General features: G+C 42.0%; 1 protein-coding gene across 9 annotated transcripts in view; it reads left to right on the top strand.

The window, feature by feature from the left end:
• The window catches only part of ADGRB2 (adhesion G protein-coupled receptor B2), a 491592-nt gene that overhangs the window by 161329 nt on the left and 306433 nt on the right, over window positions 1-23830 (top strand). For 2 of the 9 annotated variants that reach the window (XM_040424546.1, XM_040424544.1), the window contains exon 2: window positions 5932-6045. The exons of the other annotated variants lie outside the window; for them this stretch is intronic. The gene's annotated coding sequence lies outside the window, so the exon portion shown is untranslated. The remainder of the gene's footprint in view (window positions 1-5931; window positions 6046-23830) is intronic. 9 annotated transcript variants of the gene reach the window in all.

Here is a 23830-nt window from a genome sequence, read left to right as displayed (position 1 = left end):
GACAGACAAGGCCAAATCCAGTTTTATCCCAAGGCAGCAGACCTGTGAGACTGGGGAAAGTGTGGAGCTATTGACTGTGATTGATAGGTCTGGTGGACCCCAGAGCAGGTATTGTTATTTCTCAGAGGTGCATGCCTTTTTATCAGTATTCTGTTTCTGCAAAGAGATGGTGTCTCCCAGGAGAATCACACACATGCTGCTGTTCCATTAAATGATTTACACGTGGGCCAGTAATCTCCATACGGTGCAATAAATCTCATTAAAAAGTAATACAACTGCAACGCATAATTGGTTCCAAATGAGCAAGCGTATTGAGCTGACGGCTCTCTCCTTAGGATGTTCCCAAGCACCTGCATCTCTTCAGCTTAGAGATTTGGCTCCTTGCAACAAGAGGCAGGTGGAGTGTCATTGCACAGAATCTTGCTTTGTGTGTGTGAACACCCGCACGCCTATGTGTCACTCATTACATAAAGGCAAGCTCAGCTCAAAGTACGTCTTAATTGTTATTGGTCATGTATACATTACTTCCTATGTTTAGTTGTTTGTCTTTTAACTGATTAGGAAAAAACTTGTACTATGAGTTAATTGGCCGAAAGAAGGATTTTAGGAGAAGGTTGGGATGGATCTGAATGAATACCTTTATTCGATATAAACTTAAAATGTTGAGTAAAATGTGTATATGGCACAGTATGTATACAGGACGAATAAACAGGGGAAATTAAATGGGTTTTCTGAGTATTTTTGTCACGGATGGTGTACAGGAAACAAGACAATACCATATAAACAATGTCTCTCTGGATCCACAACTAAGGAACAAAGGGAGACCCCTGCAATAGACCTGCCGCTCTCCCTCACTGCTCAGCCTATGCGAACACCCCAAAGGTGGATGGCCGCATATCCACGTTCCTCGGCTATCTATTACCTGAAGACCCTACAATAGTGAAGGGACACGACCACCGGCTCCCTACACTGACACGGAGGGAGTCAGGGTCACCTGGATCCAGAAAAGACAAAATCATAAATACATAAACAGCACTTATCTTGCAGACGACTGACGACTGAGGACTGGGAACTGGGAACTGGGAACAGCATGCACACACATTCCAGGAAGTTGTATCAGCCGCACACTACTGCATTATGGGGAGGAACTTAAAGGGTAGCAATAAGTCCAACTGCATGACAGCTGAGATAGACTAACGAGATGAGAAACTAAACCAAAACAAAGAAATTCAAGGAGGAGGATCTGAGAAGCTCCTGTGAGCGCTTCTCAGCTGTCTGGCTGTGACAATTTTATACTGATGACCTATTCTCAGGATAGATCATCAGTATGTGATCAGTCGGAGTCTGTCTCCCAGCACCAGTCAGCTGTTTGAAGAGGTGTGCGCTGCAGCATACCAAACACAGTGCCGCCCATTGTACAGCGGCTGTGCTTGGTGTTGCAGCTCAGCCCTATTCACTTAAATGGGACTAAGCTGCACATAGGCTGTGTGACCAATGAACATGACATCACTGGCCTAGGAAGAGGCCATGGGGCTAACCAGAGTGCTGCAGCCTCTTCAAACAGCTGATCGCGGGCTGCCATGCGTTGGATGCTCACCAATCACATCCTGAGGGTAGGTCATCAGTATGAGACACTAAGAAAACTCCTTTACCATATGATTATGTGACTATGTCCTCTTATGGATAGTACAAGCAAAGACCCAGATTTCATGAATATCATGCAATGTGGCAAATTCTACCAAAATGTTAATTATATCATACAGCATATATAATTTCATTTGAACCTAAAAATATTATGTAAAAAATATTTCATACTATCATAAAAATGCACAGAAATAATATATATTTAAATGTATTGGAAAACCAGTTACCGTATCTTTTGCATTTTTCCAGTTTAAATCCTTCCAGGAGGAAGCATTCACCTGGCAGTCTTTCAGAGCTCTGAAGTCTCAGTCTAACATAGGTCCATCTTTGAAGACCACTGACTATTCAAAATTCAAGGATTATATTAGAAGGCAATTAGCCATTAAATAACTGAGCGCTACACACACGCTATACCCTCAAAACCTCTCATGTCAGCATCAATCACGCACAAATGTTCTGCAAACCCACTACAGTCATCTGGGGCCAGGAATAGGAAGAGAATATCCCACATGGGAAATATCTGGAGATTTTTTGGCTTTATTCCATTAGTATAGTAACAAAAGTGTTTATCCTTAGGACAATAAGCATAAAAATATCCAGTTTAGAAACATTTTATAAAATGATGTATCGATTAAAGGGGTTTCCTGATTTTATCAAATAACACTCATTCATTGTATAATGAAAAGTTATACATTTTTACCCTGAACTTTATGTATCAATTTTTCATGATCCTTCCAAAACCTCATTCAATTGGAATCCTCATTTTTTTACTCCCATTGTATAGAAATCTGTCCTGGTCATGTGATAAAGACACACAGGTGCTGAGCTCATTATACCTAACTGTAATTAGTCCTGCACCTGTCTGTCCATCACATGACCAGGAGAGGTTTATATACCGTACCCTGAAAGTAAAAAATGGAAGGTTTCTATTGAATGAGTGCAAGCAGAGATCTTGAAAACCATGGACAATTGATATAGAAAGTATTTTGGAAAATTGTATCATTTTTTATGATACGGAAAAAAAAACTTTATTTACTGAAACCAGAAAACCCCCTTTATTGTAGGTGATAGGAATGAAAGGTGCCTATGGTGTAAGTGGGTTAAAGTAATCAGTTTACTTAAATGTATATTTAAAAAAAAAATCATTTCATTTAATTCCGATATTATTTATGCCTGGTCAGAGTCAAACCTTGGAAGGCCCTGTACCACCACAATCTTACTGCATTATGGGCATCTTTCATCTGATGTATGGATGAATAGGCTTACACTGAGAAGAGTTGCCACCTTCTCAGGTCATGCTAAATTTATAACTCAGTAGGTTAACATTCGGAAGCCTTTGACCTGGTGTACACATACATTATACATGAAAATCCAAAAGACTATTACAAGAGATGTGTTATACCTTATAATAGATAAAAATTCTTTAAAACACTAGAAAAAAGAAACTAGTGTGATTTCAATTATAACACATTTTCCTTTAAGTAAGATTTGTTTCAGTTTAGTTTGAACCTTGTTCAGTGAGGGTCTCTGAGCTTTCGTCTTACGCTGGCTTTCTCTCTTTTTTTTTTCTTTTGAATAGATTAAAGTTGATCTGGATTATTTTTTCCACCTACTGTATGTAGAATATGCTAAAGCAGGCAATGGCATGTTAGGGCTCATCTTTCTGGGAGTTATATTATGCAAGGTTGCTGTAAAAAGTACATGAATTGAAGATATTTAAAAAATGTGAGTATGGTAGGTATCTTCTGTCTGAAATCCCATTGGTATCCAACGCAACTACAGGGCTTGCTATAATTCCAAAAACCTAGACCTTTTTTCAGAATCCCCCCCCCTCTCATTGCAAAACCCTTAAAAGGGTTCTTGAAGGAAGCATTCTTACCTGCTCGGCAGTGCTTCGACTCCTTGGGTCCACAACTGTTCACTGTTCTCTGGTCCCCACATCTAAACAGCCAGCATGATTGTTCTCAGCAGTGATGTGATCCCAAATGGCATGTGTACCAGCAGTGACATGCCACTTGGGGACATGTCAACGTTGCATCCAGTCATTAGCTGCAGTGGCACTCTTGTTCCCGTTCACGCCAGAAGTTTACATGCAGGGACCAAGACGCAGTAAAGACAGTGGTGGACACCCAGAGCTGGAACAGGTAAGTATGCTCCCTCAACAGGTCCCTTCAAGTGGAGAGTTAAAAAAATTAAAATAAATTATGAACTTGGATAACCCCTTTATAACGGACCTGGAATAATCTGCATGTTGATGTTGCACAATGTCAAGTACCAGGTCCATACCTGAAGCTGAACTTGTAACTAATAGTTACTTTTCCTCTTGGCTCGAGATATCTCTAGATGAATGAAATGGAAAGAGCAGCTTTGAAAAAAAAAAAAAAAAAAAACTTTTTGTGTTACTCTATCCGTTTTTATAAAAGCTGGGTATCTCACACCATTCATCTCAGAATGCCTTAAACCAAAGGGAAAGGTAGATGACACTAAGCTGTGCAGTACTGTGCAGTCTATGGAAGATGTCCACAAACTACAAGCTGACTTGAACACTCTGAGTGATTGGGCATCAACTTGGCAAATCAGGTTCAATGTGGATAAATGTAAAGTTATGCATCTTGGTAATAATCTGTGTGCTTCATATGTCCTAGCTGATGTAGCACTGGGAGAGTCACTTATAGAGAAGGATCTGGGTGTCCTTGTGGATGGTAGATTAAATAACAGCATACAATATCATTCAGCTGCTTCTAAGGCCACCAGGATATTGCTATGCATTAAACGAGGCATGGACTCGCGGGGCAGAGATGTAATATTACCACTTTACAAAGCGTTGGTGCTTCCTCATCTGGAATATGCCGTTCAGTTCTGGGCACCAGTCCATAGAAAGGAGGCACTGCAGCTGGAAAAAGTACAGAGGAGAGCGACTAAGCTGATAAGGGGCATGGAGGGTCTTAGTTATGAAGGAAGATTAAAAGAATTGAATTTATTTAGTCTTGAGAAGAGACGTCTAAGGGGGGACATGATTAACCTATACAAATATATAAATGGGCCATACAAAAAATACTGTGAAAAGCTGTTCCATGTAAAATGCGCTCAAAAGACAAAGGGGCACTGCCTCCGACTGCAGAAGAAAAAGTTCAGTCTCCAGAAGCGTCAAAGCTTCTTTACTGTAAGAACGGTGAATCTGTGGAATAGACTTCCTCAGGACATGATATTGGTTATAACATATTTTTTTAACTGCACTTTTCGGTATCAAATATTCTTTTCTGTTGGGCCATATCTGTGTATATATTCATGAAGCAAGCATATTGTGACATGAATGTCATATGTGATCAGTATACATTCTACCTTGATATGCTCTGTGACAGAGTCCAAATCATCTGCACCTGTGTAGAAATCTTGGAGAAGTATTAAAGGGTATCTTTCAACTGTGAAAGTGGCTGACCTGTTACATGTGCACTTGGCAGCTGAAGGCATCTGTGCTGGTCCCATGTCCATATGTGCCCGCACTGCTGAGAAAAATTATATTTTAATGTATGCAAATGAGCCTCCAAGAGCAATGGGGGCGTTGCCGTTACTCTCTTTGCAAATGCTGCACCCTCTGCACTTTGATTGACAGGGCCAGTCAGTGTAAACGTGAAGTCTTGCAAGGACCTGTCAATCAAAATGCAGAGCAGCAGTTGCAGAGAGAGCAGAGCCTCTAGGTGTAAAGGCAACACGCCTGTTGCTCCTAGAGGCTCATTTGCACATATTAAAACATAGTTTTTCTCAGCAGTGCGGGCACATATGAACATGGGACCAACACAGATGCCTTCAGCTGCCAAGTGCACATGTAACAGGTCAGCCGGTTTCATAGGTACAAATCTGCTGACAGATGCCGTTTAAGGGTAAGGCTAAAGACAGATGGCCAAGGTGCAGATATGTCGTAGCCAAAAACCGCAAAGTAAGGGAACTGTGCTGCAAATATTCGGTATGGGTGCCTTCACGTGTAGCAAATTTTGTTGCAGAAATCCCTGTGAGTGAAAACAAATTTCTCTATTTGAATGGGCTTTCGGAGGTTCATGTGCCTGCGGGTAACTCAGCCCCATTCAGAAATTTCTGCAGCAATATCTGCAGAGTGTGAAGCAACCCTGAACAACCGCCTGTTAAATGAGGAAGGATTAGATGGATGTTGTCTTTTTTTGACTACATTATTCAGTTCTGTTGTTTTTACATTATACTTAGGGAAACGTTTGCATTTCTGTCACTATTAATCTAATGCTATCAGTTAGACTCCACTCTGTTGTTTTGCAGATAGCAGCCTGCTGCACCAGTCTACTCTGTGAAAATGGCAGTGATCAAATGGATTAAAATGGAAGGCATCTGTCACATATTCGGAGTCAATCAATTTTAAAAAAGCAACCCAAAGTAAGAATAAGCATAGACTAAATTAGCCAATATATATTCTATAAGAAAGAGGCATGAAAAAAATCATAATATTCTTATCGTCCCCTGTAATTTGCAAAACTCTAGGTACTTAACACTACGATTGTCTCACTAGTTGGTGTGTAATTATGATACTTTGGCCTGTCTTCCTCTGGTGGGTTACTGCTATTAACACTAATCACACATGATTATAGCTGACTGTCCATCAGCTACTTGATGCTGAGGTGAATGGGCACTGACATTTGACTAGACAGATGGACTATTAGCAACACTCAACCACCAGGGAAGTCAAGAACCAGCATTGTCTCCCAAACCTGTCATTAGGCCTGTCGTCCAGGAGTAGTTCTCTCCATTCAGTTCTATGGGCTGAGCATGCTTGTATGCCAAACTCTCCTTTCAGATATGGTGGGCAGTTGCTCCCTCATCAGGCGGGGCAGGGTTGGAGACACCCTTTCTGGAGATAGGTGGGGCTCCCAAAGGTGAGTCGAACATCTATTTCCTATTTGTTGGTAAGGCTGATTAGTCAGCCTGCATTTGTGGGAGGGGCGGAGGCTCTTCATATACGAGCCATAGCCTCACTCACAGGCGTGTGTTCTCAGGTGCCCCACCCTCCCTTCCTTATCTTCTCATTTCCACAGGGTATGCCCACTTATAGGCCTACCCACGATCATGGCTAAGGGCACACAACAAGCCATTTAGTCAGGTTAGCTAAGACACGCATAGCTGGGTTAGGTTGTTCCCATTGTTTCTCTCCCTCGGGTTCTTCGAATATCTCTTAGCCGTAGCCATGACCACAAAAAAAAAAATATATATATATATATATATATATATATATACACTGTATATCCTATAGATATGACATAAATGTCCCAGATGGGAATACCCCTTTATTTCACTACACTGCTATAGTGGGTAGGGGAATAAAACCCAAAACTCAGAGCTGCGTTGTGATTTTACTCGTACCCTCTCAATGCCCCCAGAGCAACTCAAAGTTCCATCCAAAGACACTTGAAACACACAAACAGCCAGCCAGTGCCCCTATCATGCCATAGGCAGTGCCCCCTAAGTGCCAGTAAAATATTTCCAATAGTTGTCATCCAGAGCCACATACTATAAGTTTCAGCTACTGTCCCCACGATCCTGTAAGTGCCAGCAATACTGCCTGCAGCATCAATGTGCCTATAAGTGTAAGCCTCAAAGTTCTCCTAACAAGGCTGGAACAGCATTTTACTCATATTTCCTTTCTTACAAGACAATTCTGGATTTAATAATGTGGTTGTACTTCATTTTAGAAGTACAGCCCAGTTACTGTTATCCCCCCATGAGGGTTTGTAACTATATATCGCTTTATAACTGCACTGTTCAAATAAAACTGCTGTGCATTTGGTCAAAAGCTGAACTGAGAAAAGGATTTTTTAAGGGTAACCTTGCTTTTGCTAGAATGATCTAACTATAAATTATCATCTTTTGGAAGGGCAATCATGTGAGCATTGTGGTGTATACAGTTACTTTATGCTGGTCTCCTAGCATGGAGCTGTTGCATAAAGCAATACTATATTTTTGTTAATACGGTAATACTCTTCTGTTTTGGGGTTCTTAACTGGCCTTTCATATGTACTATGTTGGATAGCCTTTCACGTATTTGAAAATTCCTATAATTCTTCTCTCTTTCTGTTTGGCTGGTTCTTAAGTACTGAGTGTGCCAGCAGGGAGAACTAGCAATACTCATGCAGTAGGCCATACTGAAAATAACAGTAGCACAAGAATCAAATTGGATTTAAAGCACCTAGTAAAATGCCAGCCTGTGCGGCTATATCTGTTGTCATGTTCTACTCTCTCTGTAGTTAATCCCATTTACAACCACAAGACCAAATCTTACAATATTAAATGTAGGTTCTGCCAAGAAAATCCAATTACATAGTGTCATCCTTACAGCTGTATCTCCTGGAAATGCACCACAAGAGCTTACAATCTCAGCACTGAGGGCATTTCTTAACATGACTCGCCCCAGCTCTTTACACCCTGCATGTGCTACGCTGATGTGAGCTGCGAGATCCAAGCCGCAACAGATCAAATCCCAATGTACTCAGCTGTAACTGAGAGGTTGTGAATAAGGACTAAACCAGGCTGGGAGCATTCGGAGTGTGGCGATCGGCAGCTGACATGTGTATTCAGACGTAGGCCTGTGGAAACTAACACGTTACCACCCGTGAATGTCAGCCATTTAAAAACACTTGAATTGCTGCCTAGACATTGAAATACCTTTAGCAAATGAGGCACAGAGAGACAAGCGCGAAGAAACACTTTGCATCCATTAAACCTACAGACAGTTCCTTCTGCCTTCTACATCAACTCTTCTCCCTCCTCCTCCACCCCTCTCTGCTCCCATCACGTCTCCGCTCCACGCCATCAGCCCTGACAGAACCTTGAAAGACACAAGCAGGAGGTTTAATTAAAAGCTGGTCGATTTGATGAACAATCAAATGAGGTCACTGTAGGTTTTTCTTCTTTATCCTCTGGAGATTCATCTGGTTTCCCCATTTTATTCTGGGGCAAGGAGAAGGACTTATGAGGAGGGAATATATTGTATATTGTTGATGCATCTATTTCTAATCTTCCATTTTATTTGTGAATACCTAGACATTGAAGCACCGTAGATGAGGAGAATAAGAATTGTACGTGGAAAACCTAGACACATATTTATTTCTGCACTAGAGATGAGTGAATTGATGCTAATCAGATTTGTTAGAAATTTCACATTAATTTGTCTGCCAAATAAATCTGAAGTTTCTGCGTTTTGCAGAATTTTGGACGAATTGAGTTAAAACTGCGCCCAGGGCCAATTTACCGTGGAAATTAATGGGGTGAACGACAGGAAGGAAAAAGATGAAGGATCGCATGACCCTGGGAGGAGAACGGGGACTTGTCCTCATTGACTCAGAGGCTGACAATCAGACTAATCAGCCAATCATGGGCAGATTTCTGGCATGTCCTGCTGCTGATAATGCAGTAGAACACCATTCTGTGTTTCATGTGCGACCTGAGAGCTTGTGTCTTGGCTGTGTCTACCAAAAAACAGTTGCAGAGCAGACACAAGCCAGTAATCTAGCTGCTCTAGTGACATACTATAGGAGAGACAGGACTATATAATTGGGTAGTTTTTAAGGTTTTATTAGGAAAAGCTTAGCATAGAGAGTGAGGGACTAGTTACTCTCAGCTGCGTACTTTCATAGATCATACAGCATGCTGGCAAGTTCTATCCTGCCACAAACTCACTTTTTCTGCATATGGACAGCCACCCAGTTTTTTTTTGTCAAACTAAAAACCTCATGTTTCTACATTTTGTCATTTGTTATTGCCAGCACCGTAGTAGCATAAATTCTGCTGCAAATGCTGAGAAATTGCCCAATTTTTCCCTAAAAACCTCAGTTTACTGTGTTTTCAGCACACTGAGGTGCATCAATATACCCATGTTGGTGAACTCATTGCAATTGCGCCATTAATATACCCGTGTTATTAAATTAATTGTATTAATTAAAGATAGCATGAGTTTTTGAACGAATTGTATTACTGCAAGATACCGTTCAGTTACAACAAAGTTGCAAGGGCATTTTACGGCAATAATGTCATTAGTATACTCATGCTAGTGAATATGTTTTAATACTAAAACTGCATTACTATACTTGTTTTAGTGAACATGTTGTTTTACTTTAAGATGCCGTGTAATAACAACAAAAACATTTACAGTAAAAATGGCATTAGTACCAATGTAAATTGTCAATACCAGTGTGCAGTGTGTTTGTAGAAGGAGAGGGAAATTACAGAAAAAAAACACTTGCAGTTTTGCTAGTACTGCAAGGACCCCATGCATAGCCGTGTTGGTGCTCTTAGTTGTAGAGGCACTGTTAGCCATGGTGATGGCAGTTGGGGCAGTGATAGCAGCAGTGGCACTCGAGTATAATACAGAGCAGGGAATTGGGAAGGGGGCCTAAGAGCCCATGATGACATATCATAGTATGATAAAAATGGCAGTGAGGGTAAGGATTATGATGATGATTGTGTATTGGACAGGACCTGAGAGCCAGATCCGAGTGCTGAGGAGGAGACATCAGAGGAGAAGGGTTGTGGCTGGGGCATCAATAAAGAGCAGAGGTAATGTACGGTTAAAACCTCCAAAAGAACTGGCAGAGCCAGATCTGCTTCTATTGTGGTCAGCTCAGGAACTGGTCATTCTGATGATACTGGGGGCACAAGCTTGAAATGCGCCAGACCTAGGCCAACTCAGCTGTCTCTAGATCTGCAGGATAAGCCATGGACATTAAAACACAAACATACCTGTAGGTACCAGAGCTCTTTTGCAGAACATGAGGCAGTATCACTGGATCCTGTGGGAAAACAGAACTGACCAGCATTCCACATTGGAACAAGTCTGTCCTCCTTCTCCTAGTCTGCTTTATGTTAGCCAGGTCGCATTCCTAGAGCTACAGTGTCCTTGTTATCAACTGTTTCTTTTCCTGCTCCTCCTTCTTATCCACCCATCATGAGATATCCATAATGGAATGTGTGACCATGAGAAAACCATTCTTGACTGGCAATTAGTTTGTTTGCAAGCTGAACTCTCACCTGGCAAAATTGCTTACAGTGCAGTTGCTGCCATACCACTTAATTGTGGCAAATGCGGCACAGTTCCGCACCTTCACTCAAATTTAATTCTGTTCTATAACATTACTTCTTCTGGCCAGTTGTCTGTAAAAATTGTCTTGTTTAAAAAATTTCATGCAGTTCTGTGTACACAAGGCGGCATCACCAGATTTAGTGGGAAAATAGAACTGGCCAAGAATCGGAACAAGTCTGTTCTCCTTTTCTAAGGCTGAGTTCACATCACCGTTTAGCTTTCTGTTCTTAAAAAACTGATCTCAGACGGAAATGGCTCAAACGGATGACAACTGATGCAACAGGATCTGTTTTTTTACTGGATCCTGTAAAAAAAATGATCCTAATACATAACTGATGCAACAGGATAAATTTTTTTACAAGATCCTGTTTTTTCTCTCTCTCTCTTCTACTGACGGATCAGAAGAACGAAAAGCTAAATGGTGATGTGAACTCAGCCTTAGGGCTCATGCACACGGCCGTATGTATTTTGCGGTCCGCAAAAAACTGATCCGCAAAAAATACAGATGACGTCCGTGTGCATTCCGTATTTTGCAGAACGGAACAGCTGGCCCCTAATAGAACAGTACTATCCTTGTCCGTAATGCAGACAATAATAGGACATGTTCTATTTTTTGGCGGAACAGAAATACGGAAACGGAATACACACAGAGTAACTTCTGTTTTTTTTGCGGACCCATTGAAATGAATGGTTCCGTATGCAGTCCGGAAAAAAAACCTGAACTGACACGGAAAGAAAATACATTTGTGTGCATGAGCCCTTAGGCTACTTTCACACTAGCGTTTTTGCTGGATCCGGCAGGGATTAGCAAAAACGCTTTCATCGTGATAATGCAACCGTCTGCATCCGTTATGAACAGATCCAGTTGTATTATCTCTAAAATAGCCAAGACGGACCCGTCTCTAAAACCATTGTAAGTCAACGGGGTCTGGATCCGTTTTCTTTTGTGTCCGAGAAACACACCACATCACGGACAGAAAAACGCTGCTTGATGGGGACGCAATCAAACGGAAAGGAATGCATTCTGGTGCACTCCGTTTCGTTCAGTTCAGTTTTGTTCCCATTGACAATGAATGGGGACAAAATGGAAATGTTTTTCCCCCTCCACTGAGATCCTATGACGGATCTCCATAGCAGAAAGGGAAAATGCATATATGAAAGTAGCCTTATCTGTACAAAATGCATAAAATGATTTTCCAGAATGCAGAAACACACTGGTGGAGATTTATTAAATACTGGTGTAAAGGAAAACTGGCATCACCGTTTTGCTTTCCGTTCTTCTTGTCCGAACATCACATCACAGCGGTGGCTCCACTTTTTGACACATCTCTCTATGAGGCAGAACTGTGAGCTAATAGTAATGTTTTGGTGGACTTATTACAACCATTTATTATACGGTATGCTCACCCTATTCATTTCAATGGAGGGTATGTTGTTTTGACAGGCTCACGTACAACAATCTCTATGTGTGTTTGCGTCACTGTTTTCAATCTATCTCACTGCAGTATGGGACGCTTAAAACAAAAACAAAAAAACTTTATTGAATTACTATAAAAGAAGGGGAGAACTAAAACTCTGCCTACTAAACACTAATCAGTTGTGCTCAAGCAATGTAGCCATTTTGAAGGTCTCAGCCCTGTTTGCAAGACACCTATCAGTTGTGCGCAAACAGTGCATCAATGTATTATACATGGGCCCTAGGCTCACTAATTACAGTTAAATAAGCACCTCTCAGTTGTGCTCATTAAGCTCAAGCAATGTAACTATTTTAATGTATCAGCCATTGGCTTTAATTGCTGTTTGTAAGCCACATCTCAGTTGTGCTCAAACAGTATAGCAATTCATAATATATCAGCCCTAAGCTGACTGATTGCTGCTAACTAAGCACATCTCAATTGTGCCAAACCACTATATGCATTAGTAATGTCTCTGCCCTAGGCTCAACGCATTTCAGGCTCAGTTGTTCGCTACTTTCACATTAGCGTTTTTTGCAGATCCGTCATGGATCTGCAAAAACGCTTCCGTTACTATAATACGGATCTGGTTGCATTATATCTTCTATAGCCATGACGGATACGTCTTGAAGACCATTGAAAGTCAATAGGGGACGGATCCGTTTTCTATTGTGTCAGAGAAAACGGATCCATCCCCATTGACTTACATTGTGTGTCAGGACGGATCCGTCTTGCTCCTCACCACATCGCGATGGGGACGCAACCAAATGGAACGGAATGCATTTTGGTGCATTCCGTGTCGTTCAGTTCAGTTTTGTCCCCATTGACAATAAATGGGGACAAAACGGAAGCGTTTTCTTCCGCTATTGAGATCCTATGACGGATCTCAATAGCGGAATTGAAAACACTAATGTAAAAGTAGCCTTAAATCAAAGAATGGAATTTCCAGATGGGAAACAATGGTGTTGTACAAGCTTTTTTTCTCTATTTCACATGTGTGAGAGGGATTTTCTAAACTCCTTTTGTGGAACAAAACATAGAAAATGTCTAATTTTTGGTTGCAAAATACAAGCTATGGATCGATTGAAGTCAATGGGTCTGCAAAAAAAATGGATGCCACATGGACATCGCATGGACTTGATCCGTATTTTGTGGATCTGCGTTTTGCGGACCACATAATACATATAGTCGTGTGCATAAGCCCTTACTCACTGGAATACTATCGTTAGGACACTGAACTTGTTTGATCTATGGCTCTGAATGAACAGATTAGCTTAGACTAATAAGGTCCAGTTTTAGGACCAGCCGCCCTGTTTAGTGGCAAAGTCACTGCTAGGTCTCTGTTGAGTCTAATTGGACCAAGCAGCTGCCTCGGTATGCTTGAACGCTGGCAACCACATGATCAGTCACGTGACCACTGTGACCAATAGAAGGAGGGGCAGTACACCTCTTTTCTATGCACAGCTCTAGTTAAAGGGGTTGTCCCCCAAAAATGTTTCTAGAGTGTTCAAACCAGCACCCGGATCTGAATACTTTTGTAATTGCATATGATTAAAAATCTAGCATGGACACTGATTTATTCTGTAATAAACTGTATCCGTATAGCGCCACTTGCTGTTTTTTTTTTATTATTATTTTATTTGTCATACTTACTGAGATGGCCGCACATGCTCAGTTTCATCCTTCAACTGCCTCCTGAGTTGTGATAGGGAGAGAGCTGCAGCAAAAAGGGCATGTCTCCTGAGCTGTTATAGGGAGAGAGCTGCAGAAGAAAGGACACGCCTCCTGAGCTGTGATAAGGAGAGAGCTGTAGCAGAAAGGACACGCCTACTGAACTGTGATAGGGAAAGCTGAGACACGCCCCCTGAGCTGCAGCAGAAAAGACACTGCCCTTGAGCTGTCAGATTGATATAAACCTAGCAGAGCAATGAATGGGGAGATCTCTGGGTCCATGTTAGGTACAGGCAGGGGCTGACTGGAAACTTAAAGTGGCCCTGGAAAAAATACTAAAAGTGGCCCTGTTTTGTAGTCGGGTCCAAACTGATGGAATGCAGCGCCAACAATACCATATTTCAGCACATTATAAAACCCCAACAGAGCCAAATACCACAGTCCATAACAAAATACTGCCAGCAGCACAAAATACATCCCCAAAAACTTCTACTGGCCGGCCGCGAGGAGGGCCCACCGGTAAATTTCCCTTTTAGCTCTATGGCCAATCCGACCCTGGGTACAGGGCTGGTTCTAGATTTGTTACATTGTCACGTACTATATGATGTCTGATTTTAATTTTTTACATTAGTTATGGGATAACCCCTTTAAGTACTGTGTACAGAAAATTAGAATGTGTCTTATTTCCTGGGTGCTCGGCAGCCTATGATTCCTGGGCATCTGCCATTCAGCCACCGAATCATTCGGACAGCTGGCCTAAACCCTCGCCAAAAATATAAAATGGTGCAGCAAGTTTTGCATTCTAGGTGACCACTGCAGCCTCTTCCCAGGCCAGTGATGTCACTTTCCATCAGTCACATGGTCTATGTGCTGCTCAGTCCCATTTAACAGAATGGGTCTGAGCTGCAATACCAAGCATAGCCACTATCAATGTAAGGCGCTGTTCTTGGTGTGCTCTCAATGGAGCTAGACCTATCAGATCCTGAGGATAGCCTATCAATATTGTACTATCGGAAACACATTTAAACAGTGAAAGGATTGTAAATACAACCCCTGTTTTAGAACTTAGGACCTCCCTTTTTGAGTCAGAATGTACATCTGTTATAGCAGCCCATCTATGCATTACAGGGATAGCCACTCTTTCAAGTAGCTGACAATGCCACATTTCTCCTGCAACCTGAGGGAAATTAGAGGACAGATGCAGCTTCTCCCAAGGATAACATCTAATTGCTGGGAACAAATGCTGGACCCATGGCAATCATCTGATCGTGCTGGAGTTGTCTGGGTAAGAACACCCCTTTAAACATGACTTATTTGTAACGTCTGCTAGTAATGGTGAAGTAGTGTCTCCCTGACCACAGCACAAATCTAACGGCACAAATTAAATAAAAATTTATCAGATGGAAAAATGATGCTCTCCCAGAGGTTCGAAGAGATAAGGCTGAAGTCTGCATATTCTGTTAACAAGCCTTTTCTCATTACCAGATGGCAATATAAATATTTAAATAACGTAATATGTTTCATTGTGTGAAGCACGCCGCATTGTGTTCTTACGCTTTTCATTTGCAATTTACAGTATAAAAGACATATACTTACCAAGCCTCATCGGGGAAAGTCATGCTGTGATTATAGTTAAATGGTAAAAAATTCGCTTTCACTTTGTTACTCTGGTCCTTGTAATTTTACAGGACTGAACCTTAAATAAACTGTCATTATTGCCTGTTGCCTTTGATACAGGAAATATCTGGTGCAAAGCTCTCTAGACTAAGGCCACCTACGGTATGGGAAACATGGCCTTCAGGCTCTGTACACATTAAAGGGGTTTCCAGGATTTTAATATTGATTGCCTTTCCTTGGGATAGGCCATCAATATCATATTGGCAAGGGTTCTAAACCCCACCCTCCTCACAGATTAGGCTACTTTCACACTGGCGGCAGCAGGGTCCGGCGGGGGAGCAGCCTGCCGGAACGATACTAGCTCTAGCCCACTGTGCCGCCAGAAGTCCACTCCAGCCCAATTCACTATAATGGGTGCAGGCCGGAGGTCCTATCGCAACCTGGCAGCATGTTGTAGTTTTTGTCCGGCCGCCTCTAGGCATGATTGCCATGCTGTGGCCAGACCACCCATTATAGTGAATGAGGCCGTAGCGGACTTCCAGCAGCACGGTGGGCTAGCATTAGCACGAATCCGGCAGGCTGTTCCAGCGGGGGACCCTGCTGCCTCTTAGCCGTTGCCTTGTAGGACCGGTGTTGAAAGTTGGCCTTGGAACTACATACTGTAGCTGTAAACATCGTTTATTGGCCGGAGCAGGTAATTTTAGTGCTGCTTTCATTGAAGTGCATAGGAGCAACGCTGCATTTACCAGCCCTTTCCACTACACAATAGACAGAACTATATAATTTTGTCACCGGAGCTACACCAACTGATTTCATATTGATGGCCTACCCTGAGGATAGGAAATCAATATCTAAACCCTGGACAACCCTTTTAACAGTCTGTTTCTGATTATCGGAAAGTTTAAAACTTTCTGTTTTGCGTTCTTTTTAAAATAACAAAACATCAAGTTTTCTGTTTTTTTAAATTGAGGAATAAAGCATAGCAGTCTACACTATGAAATCCACAAAAATATACTAACAATACAGAGACTAACTGAAGCCAACATTTTTGTCTTCAGAAAGTACCTTTAAATCAATGGGACCATTAACTAGGCATTTTTCTCTGTTTTTCTGTGAGATCAGCAGAACATGATTAGCATAGAGGAAATCTTTCTGAACAGAGCGTGATCCATACAAGTACAGCATGCAGCCCAGGGGGCCACATTTAGCCCCCAGGGCAACCTGCACTAAGAGGAAAACTGACAAACCATTTTTGTCCTTTGATCCAATTCTCCACAAAACACAATAAAACTGCGTACTGAATAATAGCAAAAGCAGGTGCATATTAGCTAATAAAACTAGTTCAGTCTAATAATTGTGGCATCATGTCATCCTGCAATTTCATACTACTGTGTGGATGGTAAAATGCAGGCTATTAGTGTGCATTAATTGTTATCTAATATACTCATTAACAGCACCGCTCTTCACAGCCCTGTGAACCGTGAACCGCTACTAATTTATTCTGTAAGCAGATATTACAATCCTCCAGTAGACTTAAATTAGACCCCAACATTCCTGATCTGTGTAAAAAATAAATACATTCTTCTGACATGGGCAATGGAGTAGTTAAATTAATTCATTTAGGCTATATATTACCCCCCCCCCCCCCCCTAGAAAAATATAAAAAATACCCTTTATCATCAAACATTTTTTTAATGCTTGAATGCACCTTGAATGAAAATTAAAGCAAATAATATTGTTTACAAAATCTTCTGCTCTCTTGAATCTCTTGAGTCTTCACAGTTCAGACTAAAATCAAGTCTTATGTAGTTTGATCCTGCAGTCATACTCCTTTCCATTCCTCCATATCTTCCTGTTTTTTCAGGGGATTGTTTTATGCAACTAGTCAATAGATTGTACAGGGATTCTTTTAATTCCCCCCCCCCCTCCCCCAAGCAAGTGGAACCTGTGAAGATAAAAAATGCTCAGTTCCACCGCTTGGTTCTGGTTCCGAGGCTGTCTGCAATACACTTCCAGACAGGGTCACAAGCGCCGCTATAGTCAATGATTGGCCTCAGCAGTGACGTGTCCCCAAACAGCACGTAACCCAGCAGTGACGTACCTCTTGGGGACATGTCACTGCTGAGGCCAATCATGTGACGCCTTCCATGTGGATGTTGACAGATGGGGACGGGAAGTCCAGTGTAGACAGGATGGAATCCAAAACCATGCATCGGGGAGCAGGTAAGTACTGTATGCTTCTCTTCACAGGTCACATTGGCTGGGAAGGGTTGGGGGTTTAAAACATTTCAGACAACCTTCTTTAAAAAGGAGTCCCAAAATTGGCATTTCTGGGAAGTTTTATTAGCTTACCTGAGTAAATGGAAGGTAGTCCTTACATTCCGTAGAAAGAAGTAGGCTGATTGTTTACAATGCCCAAATTCAATTCAGGACAATTCTATTTTTTAAAACAACCCCACAAAAAAAATAAAAAAATAAAAAAATGCAAAACAAATAACAATAGATACGGTAGGGACACGGTGGTCCGGACTCCTCCAAGGTTCTACAGGTAGGATTATAGCAATCGATTTGGGACCTATCTTTAGTGCTTACCCTTTGCTCTGATAATCTCTGCCTAAAGAGCAGAATGGCCGCCCCGATAGGGGCGATCCTGTATTCAGGAACCTCCTGTATGCCCTAGGATGGCCCTAAAGACCTGTGACACACGCAAAACCTTAATGCCATGCCCAATGCTTATATAATGTGGCCTATTCTAGATACATAAAATAATAAGTGCTCAGTACACATGGTTGTTATTTTAGATATTTAAATAAATGCTGAGTACACAATGTCGTTCTAATAATTGATTGATTATCATTCACAGCAAACAATTATAACAATAAGCCATATATCTAGTCTGACTTATGGACCCTGAGACGCCCCTCCACATCCATGTTAATGCATGATGTTTACATAAGCTTCAGGGGAAAATGGTGCATAAAAGATATTACACCCTATTAACATATCAGTGGTACTTGCGTGCCCAGAGACAAACGCTCAGGGTGATCCCATGGGGTAACAGATGAATATGGTTACCGCACTCTTAGTGTCATCCGGCCGCATACCCAATAGTCTGCATCAGTGCCTCATTGGGTAGAAAATGAGGTTAGCGTGTCCTGTGTCAGTTTGTAACCAAAACACTGCCACTATGTGGTTGGGTGAACAAGGCATTTACCTCCCTTACTGCTTCCCTAATGATCCGGAGTGCTCATACGGCACACTTCTCTCTCTCCCTGCCCGACTCCCTTTGCTGATTTCACAAACAGGAGGAGCCAGAACCAGAAAGAGAATTCTGTGGTGTAAATGTAGAGAAATGTAATCTTTTAATAAAGATAATAGTGTGTGTGTATATGTGTGTGTGAGAAAGAGAGGGAGAGAAATGTATATGTAGCAGAGCTACTAGTACCACAAAGATAGTGCTCTCTTCAATAATTATTGGCAAACAGTGCCCTCAAAAATAACTTCCCAGGGTGCCCCGTACAGTAATAATGCTCCCAAAAGTCCCACCAATAATAGTAATTCTCTCCTAGTGGTAATACTTAGTGGTAATAGTGTGCCCAATAATAATATTCTCCATTGTTCCCCAAAAGTAATAGTGCCCATACTAGTAATCGTGTTCCCCATAGTCCCCCATCAGTAATAAAGCCCACCATAATGAACCCCTCCAGTAGTAATAATTCCCCTTATGATGTATGCCAGTAGAAAAAATATCCCTTTATAATGTTTGCCAGTGCAAAAAATACCCCCTCATAATGTTTGCCAGTGCACAAATACCCCCTTATAATGTGTGCCAGTACAAAATACCTCCTTATAATGTCTGTCAGTACCAAAAATGACTCCTTATAATGTGTGCCATACAAAAAAAATCACCGTATAAAGTGTAACCGTAGAATTAATGCCCCCTTATAATGTGTGCCAGTAAAAAAATTCCCACTTATAATGATACCTAGTACAAAAAATGTCCCCTTATAATGTGCTCCAGTACAAAAAATATTCCCTTATAATGTGCTCCAGTACAAAAAATGCCCCCTCATAATGTGTGCCAGTACAAAAATTACCCTTTATAATGAGCGTCAGTACAAAAAATGCCCCCTTATAATGTGTCAGTGGAAAAAATGTCCCATTACAATATGTGCCAGTACAAAAAATGTCCCTTATAATGTGTGCCAATACATAGTTACATACCGTAGTTAATACGGTTTAAAAAAGACATAAGTCCATCAAGACAAAAGATGCCCCCTTATGTGTGCCAGTTTTAAAAAATGTCCCCTTATAACATGTGCTAGTGCAAAAAAATACCCCCTTTTAGTGCCTCCAGTAGACACAATGTCCCCCAGTGCACCCCTTTTAATATGTGGCAGAAAAATGTGTAGAAAAAATACCCCTTATAATGTGCCCCTTATAACGTGTACCAGTTCAAAAATGCCCTTTTACAGTAAGTGCCCCAATAGAACCATTGTCCCCATAGTGCCCTCCTAGTTATAATACTGACCCCCCCATAAAGGCCCAATGACATGTTGCCAAAGAAGATTAACAAACTCAAATACTTACTTCCATGCTGCTATCAGGATGAGGTGCAGGACGCAGGCCTCTTCCAGTCCTGGCTCAGGCAGTGTGATGATGATGATAGCCTATCTGAGGGAACGGCGGGGCAGGGAGATATTGCTCCCATGCCCTGCCACAGCATTTAACTGTATCACTGTCGTGATTCAAACAGTTGAATAAAGAGAGATGAGTGCTTCCACAATGGAAGCGTTAATTAGGTAACAGTGCTATAACCATTGCCCTGCCGCTGCCTCTCCACTTTTTCCTAGATAGTGCCGCCTGAGGCCTCATTGGTGGTACACCCCTGACTGTGTTACAGAGCAGTGTTTGTCATAGGGTGTATGCCCCTGTGCTGTGTGTGTATGTCAGATGCGTAGCAGTGCTTCGTTTTTCTGGTGTGTATGCAACAGTGCTGTGTGTGTACTTTACTGACCTTGACCTCTCCACATCATTAAATAACCAGGGCAGGTTAAATTAGTAGAAAATATTTATTTCTAATTTTCTGGTGTGCAAAACTGTATTGCGTCTTATAGTCAGGTGAATCTTATATCCGGAAAATATGGCATATATGTGGGCCAATAAAGGGGGACTTGACGCCTTATTGTTTATAATGTAGAGGACACTGTTTCCTGCACTCCCCAGCCAAGGGGTGGGGGTTGAGGAAAAACAATACTGTGCCACCCACTCACACCCACCGTCAATGCCCACATCGAAGTGTTGTACAGGAATGTATAGCGTGATGTGGGCAGTACCAAGTGGCGGGGGGGGGGGGGGAGCCTATCTCATCCAAACTCAACCCACAGTGCCCTGCGTTCAGCAGTGCAACGGAAAGCGACTCTGGCTACATAACCTGTGCTTTTGACTCAGCTACTCCTGCTTCACCAACCTCTGGCCAGCCACTCTTGCTGCATTCAGCACCCACATGGAAGCGCTGTACAGGGTGATGTGGGTGGTACCAAGCCAGGGGGGCAGTGCTCACTGGCTTTTATGCTCAGCGGTTCCTACTGCATTCAGCATCACATTGAAGTGTGGCCCATGCTAAATGGCTCCTGTGCCAAGCGGCTCCTACAGGCCAAGCGGGGGGGAGGAGGGGGTGGATTCCACCAGTGTCTATGAATGTAGGCCAGTGGAGCAACACACAAAGGGACTTCCAGGTCAGTTTGTCCTGGGTATTTTGTGTATTCGAAATGGCTCATACCTTTGCAGTATAACTATTATTCCTAATTCCTCTAAGTAATTTTGTGAGCCTAGACTTCTCTAAATATAGATTGCAGTCGTTGTAGTGGATGCATTTTCTATTACAGTCACTGTCCTGGGACAGGCTATCTGCTAGTTATTTATAGCCAGATAAATATGTTTTCATTGGGTAATATGTAATAATACAGGAATAAAATTCTAATATTCTGATGTCACAAGTCAGAACATGATTGCACAGAGACAAGCAACACTGCTGGCTCATTCTCTTCGAATCCTTAACATGACAAGAAAGGTATATGTGAATGGCCATGGATGAAGTAAGGGAATGATTGTGAAGTACAGTATTTATTGAGGATAAGAAGAACATTGTGATTAAGTGTGTGGGGGGGGGGGGGCGCATTGCATCTGGCAATGGGCAGCCCTGTGGTTTGTAATGGTAGGACATCGTGGACACTTTTAAGGTTGGGAAACACTTTAAATACATGTTGCGTTAACCCTAAAAGAAAACATAAAAATACAATTAAATGTAAGACCAAGTGATATGATTCCTAAATCCATCCCAGACATTGATGGTATATCACTGTCTCCAGAATGGGGCCCCCCAAAGTGCAGGAGAGTGCACTGCACATGCACATCGGGCTCTCTTCTTTAGGTGTTCCGAAATAGCCAAGCAAGCACGCTCAGCTATTTTCAGAAGTCACATAGAAGTGAATGGAAAGAGCACTGTGCATGCATGGCCACCTCTCCTTTCTCCACTATTAGCCAAGTGCTGGCTTAGCTATTTTCGGAACTTCTATATCAGTGAACGAGTGGTGGCCTTGCTTGCGCCGTCCGCTCTCCTTCACTTTCGGTGGCCCATTCTAGAGATAGGGGTAGGTCCGAGAGGTGGGACCCACACCTATCTGACATTGATGGCATAGCCTAGTGATATGCCATCAATGTCTGAGATGGGAATATTCCTTTAACTGGCAATGGTAAGGTTTTGACCCCGTTACCAAGTTTTAGTAATGCTATAACATCTTTGGTGCCGCTAGTGCACAATAATATCTGCAGCTGCTAACATCTGAGGAGCCACATACAGGAATCAGAGAGCTACATGTGGCCACTAACTGGGAAACATGTCACTATATGGAGAGCATGCTGTGACTGGCACTGTACCAGCCTCAGCTGCTTTATTTTAAATACTGTAAATGAATGTTGTTTATTCAGAAAACGTATGTTTTTCCTAAAGTTCTGCATCTGGCTTGTATTTCCAGCAATAATTATGTTCTGGTTGTATATGGTCATGAAATTCTTGGGTGACCTGTAATATTCATAAAATTTACATTCGGTTGAACCTTTTCCCATTTGTGCATATCTTTCACATATTCATCATAACAGCATATATTATATGATTCTGTTCCATCTGACATATGGAGTATTGCAAATTTTCACTGTGTCAGAATCTGCGGGTGTTTGATTTATACAAGATATTCTGGCTGTTCACCTGGTAGAAGTCACAGAGCTTGCTATCAGCAACATCATAAAACCCTCCTAAAAACTCATTCACAACCCACCAAAACCTAGACTCAAACCCACCAGGATTTATCAGGTTATAAACACACTCTTAAAACTGCATCTTGGGATACGTCTGATGTTGTTACCTTCAATTTATATGCCCATCAGGGAGCCCTAGATATGTGTTCTTGAAGGATTATCAGCTAACAACATCTGTGAAGAAGTCTTACTTTATCCCAATTAAAGGAATCTCTGCCTGTTGAGGAATCCCTTGTGATGTTAACAACTTTGTGAACTATTCCACTACATTTGGTTGAGAAGTAGATTTTGGAATTTCCCCTCTGGTTTCTGTGACTCATCTTCGTCTACAGTCATGCTACCATTCATCCAATATGCTAGGAAGCTTACTTGATGGTGAGCATCAATGTAATACACATTATTGACAAGCCTATAAATATAATATCCAGAACTTGATAAAATAGTCCTACCGCACCTTATAAAAAACATTGTACATTGTGATGGCCCAAATTATTATAGTCTAGTAATACAAATATTTTTTTTTCCTGTTCTCTGATTCCAAGGGGGTCAGAGACACCAGTGTAAAACACCAAGGGATCAGCAAAAGGTGTGGTCTGAATACAGTCCTAGGTCAGGGCAGGCTGAGTATGTGCATATTCCAGATAGCAATTACAAGGTCAGGGCAGGAGTACGTTCGTAAACCATATAGCAATTCCAAGATCAGGGCAGGTGGCAAGGTGTCGAATCGGTTGTCAGGCTAGGTATGGTACACAGGTAGTCAGACAAGAGATCACACCTTCACTACTTACTAGACACTAGAAAACCCAAAGCTAAGGCAAGGGGTTGGAACCACCAACCCAAATAAATAGGAAGGCCGATGAGCACCTTAGCCAGCAGGTAGACAGAGAGCAAGAGGGAAGGATTTACTCCAGCAGTGCTTTAAGGAAGTTCACTAGTCACTAGTCCCAATACACACTGGGTGAGTGGAGTGACACCCACGGCTGCCCGGGAAAGCAGGACAGCGGCGGAACACTTAGATTTGTATACTGATATA

The sequence above is a fragment of the Bufo bufo genome, chromosome 3 (assembly GCF_905171765.1).
Source record: "Bufo bufo chromosome 3, aBufBuf1.1, whole genome shotgun sequence".
Classification (NCBI taxonomy): Eukaryota; Metazoa; Chordata; class Amphibia; order Anura; family Bufonidae; genus Bufo; species Bufo bufo.
Note: the sequence above shows the minus strand (reverse complement) of the source record. Positions and strands in the feature narration are given on the sequence as shown.